This window comes from Tupaia chinensis, unplaced genomic scaffold (genome assembly GCF_000334495.1).
Source record: "Tupaia chinensis unplaced genomic scaffold, TupChi_1.0 Scaffold000139_1, whole genome shotgun sequence".
Lineage (NCBI taxonomy): Eukaryota > Metazoa > Chordata > Mammalia > Scandentia > Tupaiidae > Tupaia > Tupaia belangeri.
Window position 1 is genome coordinate 1,221,572 of NW_006159609.1, and position 10,029 is coordinate 1,231,600.

Below are 10,029 nucleotides of genomic sequence, written 5' to 3' on the forward strand. Positions count from 1 at the left end.
GATGATGTAACTCACAGTCCAAGGCTGAGAGCCTGAGAACCTAGGGGACCACTGGTGGGAATCCTAGAAACTCAAGGCAAGTGAGCCTTGAGCTCCTATGTTCAAGGCAGCAGACGTCTAATTTGGTCTCTTGAAAGAGAACCGTCCATCTCTCATATTCGTTCTCCTGGGCCCCTTGTTGATTAGATTACACCTCCCCACAATGAGGGTAGATCTTCCCTACCTCGTTTTACTCAGACTTGTATCTTAATCTTTTCTGGAAACACTGCCATGACATACTCAGAATGATGCTTTATCAGGTTTCCAGGTATTCCTTAGCTGAGTCAAGTTGACACCCAAAACTAACCATCATAAAGAGTAACAACATCAAATATTTCTTCACCTCCTACACTTCACATTTTCACATCTACAGTCTCATCTTTACCATAGTTTGTTTGCTCTTTGTAAAGGAGAGGCTCCTCTAGATTCTAGATCACAGAGGAATGCACAAAGCTCAAAGAAGGAGTGTGAAGAGTGAACACAACCTAGAACAGAGTCTTATGAAATAGCAAAAGGAATGCATCTGTGTCCTCTAACAACCATAAGCTTCCTGAGAGCAGATGTCATGCACTATTACTAATACAATTGGCTCCTATTTAGCAATTACCTGCCAGGTATCATGCCCTAAGTAAGTGGTGCAAAAACTATATGACTGCTCTGGATTTTCTGGCACAGGGTATCAAACTTTAAAAGGCTGTGTTCAAACAAAATTTTAGACTGAAGCCCATAATATTTAAAACACACACACACAAAAATGTAACTTTTCTTTTCAGCAATAGGTGATAATGGACCTTTTTGGATCCTCTCTCTCTCCTCCCTTCACTTGTCACATGGTGACAACTCTGGGGAATACCTCTGCAGGGCTATGCAGAGAACAGTTAGGAAAACAGACTTGAGAATAATCAGGCTGGCACAGGTATCAAAGGAGTTGAGAGTGAGTGAAAGCATGGAGGAAAAGAACAGACATGTCATTTTCCTGTGGCATGCTGGCTCTTCACATAGTACAGAGTTATCTGATCCCTTCCCTTGTGCCATGATAGAGCCTCCTCACCATGCCTAAGAATCCCCATGACCTTCATGGCAGACATGACTCTCTGATATCTAATCAGGTGACCAGTCTGGACATTAGATGCTCAGAGAGGCAACTGTCCTGGAAAACTTTTCCCTTTCCACTTCAATCCCACTGTGGAAGAAGAGAGTCATAATCCTGCCAGTTGCCTATCACATAGCTTCCCTGTCAGGGAGAGAGGGGAGCCTGTAGACTTTGGGACCTCTGTAAATGCCTGACCTCCTTGCAGCATGTCTCTTCCTCTTGCTGGGCGCTGACAAATACTGATTTAGCAGAGATACAGATGGCTTGGGGAACAAACTTTCCCTCGACTTCTGCACCATCCTCTTGACAGTGTTTGGCAAAGACTCAGGAGCTTGTCACCTATCATATTCACCTTTCCTATTCTGGACAGCCTCTGTGGATAGTTTCCTACCTTGTCAGTTCCAATAGAGCCCTTACTTGTTAAAGATTCCTTCTGCTTTCTGTCCTCCTTCCAACACAACCTCCTAGGATAACAGCAACTAAAATGAATAAATAAATCAAAGCCTAGAATTTGAATGTGATACCATCATTAAAAAGCCCATGAGCTATAGAATTACACATAGATAAAAATATAACCACTGCAGTTTTCTTAGCTATGAAATTGGGTGGTCTACAGTTGTTACCATGTGGAACTGTGATTACTAATGACATGGGATGCACAGCGCAAGGCCAGGGACATAGTAAGTGCTCAATAAAAATTAATAAGCAAATAATTTGAAATGCCAATAAATATAGAAATAAACTGATTAATGAATGGATAAGTAAACAGTATAGCATAGAACTTGAGGTTAATTGCCTCTTTTTTCCCTGATGAGATTATAATTATTGTTATTTTTTGTTTGTTGTTACTTCTCTTTTCCTGTTGCAATCATAATATTTATTTGTTTGTTTTTAAGAGATTTTTTTGCCTTAGGGTACGTGTGCTCGTTGGACAGAGAGAGGCAGAGACAGTGAGAGGGAAAATGAGAAATCACTTTCTCCCCCCAGGGGTATGACCATGCCATCATCTCTTCTCCTCCATTTTCCTTCAGGGATCTTGCACGGGCAACACACACACATGTGCCTAGTGTGATATTCAAGCCACCAGGTCTGGGACTCGAACCATGGTCGGTCAAGTGGGAGTCCAATGATATAACCACTATGCCATCTCCTGGCCCCAAGATCATAATTATTACTAACATTTATACTTTAAGCAAGCTGCCTATGGTCACATGAAAATGCAGATCTTCTTGAATTCAAGACACGTGCTTTTAAACTCCAGCCCACAAGGACAGTAGAGGTAAGTGGGTAAGAGCACGAATAGTGGAGTCGAACCACATTGGGCTGAATCCCAGTAGTGTCATCTAATAGCTGGATAACTGTGTAGGCTGTTAATCTCCTGTACCTCAGTTTCCTCAACTGTAAAACAGAGAAAATAATAGTACCTGACTCACGGAGACTCTGAGAAAAATAAATGATATATACAATGCAGAAAAGAGCTTAACCCACTGCATAGAGCACCACAAGGTACTCACTGAACCTGTCGGTGACAGCTAAATCTGTTGTTGCTGCTATTACCACAGCAGGCTTCTGACAGACAGAGTCTTACATGTTTCGTTTCGGATTGCTATCCCTGAATACACCTCCTATTCCATCTCACCCCTGGATCAACCTATTTGGACTGTAAATGTTGTATTAGCCACCTGGAATTACTCTGTCCCTGGGGGCAGCCAGATATTTCCTGAGTACCACTCCAGGAGAGACTGTTCACCTGCTCCTTGTTCAGCTCTCTCCCCTCCCCTGAGTTTAGACCACTTAGGTCTGGGGATGCCTTGGGTATTTTGCTTCTGACAGGTTGTTGGGCTCAACTGCTATAAGACCATGCTGAGATGCAGAGCCACCACAGAAGTGAGCTGACACCTGGGGTCAGCTGGACTTAGCTCTGGAGACCCCATGTCATGGAAAGTACATAACTCTTTATTATGCTTTGTGGAAGTAACCTTGTTTTGTTTATGTTTTTTCAGTTTAAAATACAGTCTTCGCATGATAAACATGCAAAAGCTGTTTATCCACTCTTGGAGTCAGTTAAAAAAAAACAGTAATAAGCAAGAGAATAACAATTAAAAATGAATCCAAGTGTGTGTTGTTGGACTAGAGGGTGTGAATGCTATGACATTCCATTCATCCCAGGCCAAGTATGAGGTGAACTCTGTAACAACCACGCACAGACACTGGGGTCACTGCGGAAGGGAGACTGGTTTCTCCCTCCCCAGCCAAATGCCTATTGAGATGCACCTGCTAAAAGTTCATGGGAGCCTGACAAAGCCCCATCACACAGGATCTATGGGAAAAGAGAAATGGTGCCTGCTTATAACCTGGAGAATTTCAAAAATAGGAAGATAACTGGAGCAGTTCTGGATGGCAGGACAAAGACAGAGAGGGTAGCAATATAGCAGCCTGGATGCCATCTTTTGTCTTAGCCAGGATGTATGAGTTTCCCGTAGACCAGGCTGCCATAAAAGGAAGTGAGGCTTGGGCTATTTTGCAGGTATTCTATCCAACCAAGAAGGCAATTTAGGTGAGAAAACTCCATTAGAAAGAGGCTATAGTTTTTTTCTGTTTTTGTTTGTTTTGTTTTGTTTTTTTCTTTTATTGCTGGTGGTCAAAACCTGGGAGAGTGTGAAAAGGTCAGCCAGAAACCCCTCACCCACGCTAAAGAACTATGTACTGAGGAGATCTTACTAGACATTTCTAAAATCCCACACTCCATTCTCCAAAAGAAAGCTAGCAATAGATGTCTGCCACTCAGAAAGTCCCAACAGATTTTGTAATAGTGATATTTTATCCCTTCATTTTGTCAGTCTCATCCCTTCCCCTACCCAGAATAACAAAAATAAAACAGCCAAAAAAGGAAGGGAAGAAAGGAGGCGAGGATTAAAAAAAAAAAAGTTATTTCCCTACTATCTGCCTTTGAGTAGTGACATGCTATGGCTCTTTTGAAAAAATAAAACCCTTGGGACCAGCAGTTAGCATAATGGCTATGTCACTGGACTCCCACGCAGTCGACCACAGGTTGAGTCCTGGACCCAGCAGCTTAAACTCATGCTGGGCACGTGTGCATGCATGCCCAAGATCCCAAGAGGAGAATGGAGGAGAAGGGATTGCGACGTGGCCATCCCCCCTCACGGGGGTGATTTCTCGCTTTCTGTCTTTCTGTGTCTCTCTGTCTTTCTGGCAAAGTGCACATGCCCTATAGCCAAAAAAATATATAAATAAAATAAATAAATAAATAAATAAATAAATAAATAAATAAATAAATAAAAACCTCTCCAATCAATCAATAAAACCCTGATTTGTAGTGGTTACCAATTTCTGTGGTGCAAATACTTCCACCATGGCTGATTTTAATCCACTAACCTTGCAATATGGAACTAAGTTGCTCACAATTAGCTCTTGCTGAGACTTTGGTCCATCTTTAGCACACCCTTATAGCTGAGCCATGGGTCAGGCCTGAGCTGGAGTGGGAGCAGAAAGGGAATGAAAATTGAGGGGAGATTTATACTGGGTATAAGACTGAAGTTTTTATTTAGAGTAAACAGGATCGCTTTATAACTGAAAGTGAGGCTTAATAACCAAAGTGGATTTACTCTTAAGAGTTGAATGTTATTATATCAAGAAACTTCATAACCTCTTAAGATGGTATCAAGAGGTTTGAGAAGAAAGATGAGTCAGAATATATTTAAGAAAGCAATGAGTAAAAAAGAAAGCCATCCTCTGTTTGTATCTCCCCAAGTTCAGGTTGTTGAAAATTCATGTTATATTTCAATCCCAACAGCTCTCTTAGGAGTAGTCTATTGCAGTCCAGAGGAGCAATGAATCTTCTGTGGAATATTTTACTTCTCTCTCACACTAACCATTCTCCTTCAGGAAAGTGGGGCTGAACCACCATGAGAGAAATTTAAAAACGGGGACACTGTGAGTGTCATCAACTCAAAAAGCATAAACGCCGGCTTTGGGAATAAAAGTGGACCAGGGAAGTCAAGTGCCTTGGACTTTGCCTGACTTCCGCAGCCCCTGAATCATCCTTGGGCTATATGTGGTCACTGGACTGTAGACCCTCTGGAGAAAGTGAGCAAGGTACTCAGGACTCCACCTATACTGTATATATCTCTTGCAAGACTTTAAGGCATGAGAAATCAAGGTTGTTTTGGAAAAGGAAATAATTGGGACTAAACAACTCTTAACAACATGTTCATTAGACCACAACTCATCACCCAGACAGATCTACTTCAGACATCCCTGATATGCACAAGCCCCAATCTATCACGAGCCACCAATGCTTTCTCTCTGGAGAAGCAGGAGTCTTTTGACTGAACTCCCTAATTTTATCCTTGTTCTAGCCAGTCTATTACCCACATGGCAGCCAGAATTATCCTACTACAATCAAAATGAAGTCTTACGTGCTGAAAAAATCAAACAGGGACCATACAACAGTGCGGCAATGATTCAATACCATGCAAGCTGGTCCACATGGGAAGGTTCTGGGTTCATATCAAGAGAGCTCTCCAAACACAACAGGCACATGCATGCCCATGATCCAGGGATGGCTGATGCTGGGAATGGATCACAGCTTTGAAAGGGCTGCTTCTCTTTCCCTCCTCTCTTGTTCTCTTACTCATGGAAAAGAGAAATAAATAAACTTTGAAAGTAAATTGTTAAGCAAACAAAACAAATACTTATTATTTTAACCATCTGAAGCCAATGACCTTACCTCCTGCCACTCTATTTCCTTTATTTATTCTTCTCCAGCCACCCTGATCTTACTATTCCTCAAACCATCAAACATATTCCCACCTCACAGCCTTTGCAGGTGTTTTCTTCGCTTGCCATTTCTCCTTATCAGATACCACACTGTAGATACTCCTTTATTTATCTAAAGGCTCCTCTCACAAAATAAAGAAAAGGCATCCTGACCATTTTGCATTAAGCATCACTTGCCCCATCCCCTTCACTCTGGTTTATTTTCTGCACAACACTGACACTATACAGTATATATTAATTAGTGTATTTACTCATTGTCTTTACATCTGCACTAGAATGTAAACTCCATGAGAACTGAGACAGCCTGATTTGTTTTGTTGTATCCTTAGTATCTTGATGAACAGTGTGTTCAGCTCCACTTTCCTGGACAGTGTTTGTGTTACAACAGCACACATAGACCTACTGAGCGAACAAATGTTCTTCTATAGCATATGTGTTGATCAGTGAACTAAATTTGGGGAAAGAATCTCCCAAGCCTACAGAGCAAGAGGCACTGGGTGAATCAATGCTTTTGTTTCTCTCATGTAATAGACAGAAGGTGCATGGCACACTTGGTCCAGTTATTCCTTTTTTTTCTTTAATTTGCCATAGGGCACATGTGCTCACCAGAGTCAGTGACAGAGACAAACAGAGAAAGAAGCAAGAAAGCACTCCCAATGTGGGATGGTCACACTACAAACCCTTCTCTATTCTCCTTTGAGGATACTGAGCATGCATGCATATGCACCTAGCATGTTTTTCAAGCTGCCAGGCCTTGGTCTAAAACTGCAGTCGGACATGTGAGATCCAGCCACCTTACCCATCATACCACCAGCTGACCTCTATTTTTACAGAAAGGACATGGAACCCTAAAGACAGAAAAATAAACACAAATCTAAGAATAAATTCCTCTCCAGAGTCATGTTCACCCTTTACTAAGTCATATTTATTATTGCCTCATCTCCCTTTGTCCACGTCTAATTCTTCCTCACTCTTTTGGATATATTTCCAACCACGTTTTTATAACTTGCGAAGTAGCAGTCTCAATAGATCTGTGTAATAATGAGTCCATTTCCTATTTCATCTCTTCAACACATAAAGTTCTCTTTAGCAGGTTTGATACCCTCTGCCTAACCAGCAAGATATTTCAGCTGACATTAGCATGATGTAATGTTTTTATTGAAGTATAAATGACATACAGTGAAATATACCAGTCCTGAGTATATGGGTATAAAGGTTTTGATAGAAATATGCACTTGAGTTGGTCATGTATTTATGAACTCTGGTTATTGTAATTTTACAGTTAGTCTGGAAATTTGTAAACAAATTTTCCAATTGTTCTTTTTCAAAATTGTTTTGTCTATTTTGGATTCTTTGTATTTTTATATAAATTTTAGAGTCAGGTTAGTAACTTCTATCAAAAAGAGCATATGGAGGAACCAGCAGTTGGAGTAATGGCTATGTCGCTGGACTCCCATGTAGTGGACCGGGGTTCGCGTCCCTGACCCGGTGGCTTAAAACTCACGCCGGGCACATGTGCATGCATGCCCAAGATCCCAAGAGGAGAATGGAGGAGAAGGGACTGCGGTGTGGCCATCCCCCCTGAGGGGTGATTTCTCGCTTTCTGTCTCTCTGTCTCTATCTGTTGATGAGCGCATGCGCCCGATAGCAAAAACCTCTAAAAAAAAGCACATGGTCTTTAGATGAACTTAGAAAGAATTGTCATAACAGTATTAAGAATTCCAATTCTAGAACAAGGTACATATATTCATTTCTTTAGTGCTTTCTCAATTTTTTTTCCTTTAGAATTATTTTATTAAATTATAAATGTACAACAGCTTCTTAAATCTACACACGCACTTAAATTGTTTAAAGGAAAAGTGTTATGTCTTATTACACCATGATCCTGGCTAACAGCTTTTCAAAACTTTGAGAAAAATCTTAAAAAAGGTTTTGGGGCCGGCAGGTAGTATAGTGGTTAAGGGTGTTGGACTCCCACATGGCTAACTACAGTTCAAGTCCTGGACCTGGCAACCTGCTTTCTCACTTTCCCTTCCTCTCTCTCTCACTTTGTCCCTCTCTGGTCAAAAACAATAAATAAAAATAAATAAAGTTTAAAAAAAAAGTTTCACTTGTCACCTGAAACTTACAAATTTAACATTATCAAAGAAGGAGTGTGTCTACACTCTTACAAAGACCACTAGAAAGAAACAACAATTAAAAAGCTAAGAAACTGTCTCAAAGGCATTTTTTTTAAACAATCCTTCCTCCACAGTAAGGTAATGTTATTAAATAATCCAATCCATTCACAAAATGGCTCTCTGCCTCTGCTCTGGTGTCTCCTGCCATATCACTGCATATTTATGCATGACTGAGATAAAAGTTTCCTTAACATTGTTATTTCGGTAACCTGACGCTGTTCTGCTACCTCTGGGCTCTCATCCTCTCCTATTTATCCAGTGAAGCCCATGGCAAAGAGGAAGAAGCCAGATATTGGCTCCTCCTGCCATAACCCCCACTTCCTCCACTGCCTCCTGGACCATAGTTTCCTCCACCATATGGTCCCCCCATGTTCCTGCTACCACCAAAGTTTCCACTCTTCATTGGACCACAGTTAGAAGGTTGCTGGTTATACTTTCCAAAATCATTGTAATTTCCACTTCCGTAATTTCCTCCTCCATAGTTGTCATAACCACCTCCGTAGCCCCTACCCCGGTTGCCATATCCAGGTCCTCCACCACCATATCCTCCTCTTCCTCCTCCATAACCAGGGCTACCTCCAAAATTGCCACCACCAGGTCTGCCTCCATACCATTATAGCCATCCCCAAAGCCACATCTACTTCCATATCCATCAGATCCTCCTTTAAAGTTACTTTTTGGTCATGGTCCAAAATTTCCACCACCACCATGTAAATCTCCAAAATCGAAATTGCCTCCTCTACCACTCCTAGAACTTTGGACTTCTTGCATTTCTTGTCTAAACAAAGCCCTTCTTACTTCTGCATTATGTCTGTTGATAGTATGGTATTTCTGCAAAACAATTTTATCCATAGGATCATGGTCATCAAAATTAACAAAGCCAAAGCCTCTTTTCTTTCCAGATTGCCTATCAGTAATTATCTCAATGGTATCAATTTTTCCATATTCCTCAAAATAATCTCTAAGGTGATGTTTCTCAGCGTCTTCTTTAATTCCACCAACAAACAGTTTCTTCACAGTTACATGAGCCCCTGGTTTTTCAAACTCCTCTCTTGCCACAGCAAGTTTGGGCTCCTCTCCCATCAATTGAATGAGGTCTTGCAGCCATGGCAGCATCAACCTCAGCCATGGATGAGAAAGTCACAAAACCAAATCCTCTTTATTTTTTTTTTCTCTTTCTTTTCTTTTTTCTTTTTTTCTTTTTTTTTGGGGGGGGGGGGGATTTTTGTTCTAGGTGGCTCGCCAGACAGACAGAAAGAAATAGAAAGATAGAAAGTGAGAAATCACCCTCCAAGGGGAATGGCTATGCCACAGTCCCTTCTCCATTCTCCTCTTGGGATCTTGGGCATGAACGCACACGTGCCTGGCATGAGTTTAGGCCACAGGGTCCAAGACTCGAACCGCGGTCGACTATGTGGGAGTCCAGCGACATAGCCCTTAAGCTAACTGCTGGCCACTCCTCTTGATCTTTTGCTTGCAGGATCACTCATTACCACAGTCTGTAAGCTTTCCCCATTGTTCCTAGTAGCTCCTCAAACTTTCTTTTGTAGTTTCAAAGCTTAAGTCACCGATAAAGAGTTTACAGAACTGCTCCTTTTCTCTCCTTTTCCTCTCCAGAGAAACAGTTTCTAGAGTTTTCTCCATCACGACTCAGTCGCTTCAGCCCAATTTCCTGCAGCCGAGCAAGATCAGAGAGATCTCCATGGACGAACGCAAGCCGGACTCGTCCTGGCGCTGTAGTGAGAAGGACCGCTGTTCAAGAAACAATGCCGCCAGGAGTACCTCCACACAGGACCCGGCGCTGCTGCTACCACCACTAAAGCGGCCACCGCCGCTTTTCTAGAACCTTCCCCCAGTCTGCTTTCTCAATTTTTAAACAAATGTTACATAGTTTTACTTGTACAATCCTTGTTTTAT

At 41.7% G+C, this 10,029-nt stretch overlaps 1 pseudogene; it reads right to left on the reverse strand.

Moving 5' to 3' along the window:
- Positions 1-8,359: 8,359 nt before the first annotated feature.
- Positions 8,360-9,756, reverse strand: LOC102486812 (heterogeneous nuclear ribonucleoproteins A2/B1 pseudogene; annotated as a pseudogene).
- Between the last annotated feature and the right edge of the window lie 273 nt (positions 9,757-10,029).